Genomic DNA, 784 nt, shown 5'->3' on the forward strand with positions numbered 1-784 from the left:
TCACTTGCTATTATTTTCTCCCATTCTGAAGGCTGTCTTTTCACCTTGCTAATAGTTTCCTTTGATGTGCAGAAGCTTTTAAGTTTAATTAGGTCCCATTTGTTTATTTTTGCTTTTATTTCCAATATTCTGGGAGGTGGGTCATAGAGGATCCTGCTGTGATGTATGTCAGTGTTTTGCCTATGTTCTCCTCTAGGAGTTTTATAGTTTTATACAGTTTTATATGATTTTTTTTTCTTACGAGTTTATCCATGATAAAAAGCATTTAAAAAAACATGTATTGAGACATATGTATGTGTTACATGTCATGATATTTAGGCCAAGTTAATTGACACGTAGGGTTGTCTTAGTAATTTGAGGATTAAAATAATACTGGATATATAAAGGTAATGTATAGGTGCACAAATATACTTTTTATGTCATCATAAATACACAATCATATAAGTGAGGTTTCTGTGATGACTTAGGTTATTCTGGTGGCTTTTGGTCAGCACCTTGAAATTGAGTTATGCTGGTTTGGTACCTTTGATTGAGGGTCAGCATTTGACTTACGGTTTTTATAGGCATCACCTGACCTGGCCATAACAAAACAGCAAACCAAAACCAATATGAACTTGAGTACTGCAGAAAAATGTGTCTTACGGAAGTTGCTCATTTGTTTGATTTCAGAGCTTCGTGATTTTGTCTCTTGATAAAACTTTTTCTTCTGCAGCAGTGTTTTCTAAGCCGTGACCCACAAAGCATTATTTTCCTGCATTGTTAATATGGATTCAACTATGACAGC

The 784-nt window shown here is 34.6% G+C and overlaps 1 protein-coding gene across 2 annotated transcripts in view; it reads left to right on the top strand.

Annotated features, from left to right (window-relative positions):
• STK39 (serine threonine kinase 39) overlaps window positions 1-784 on the top strand; it is a 317,449-nt gene that overhangs the window by 81,804 nt on the left and 234,861 nt on the right. The window lies entirely within an intron of this gene.

This window comes from Bison bison, unplaced genomic scaffold (assembly GCF_000754665.1).
Source record: "Bison bison bison isolate TAMUID 2011002044 unplaced genomic scaffold, Bison_UMD1.0 scf7180017864452, whole genome shotgun sequence".
NCBI lineage: Eukaryota > Metazoa > Chordata > Mammalia > Artiodactyla > Bovidae > Bison > Bison bison.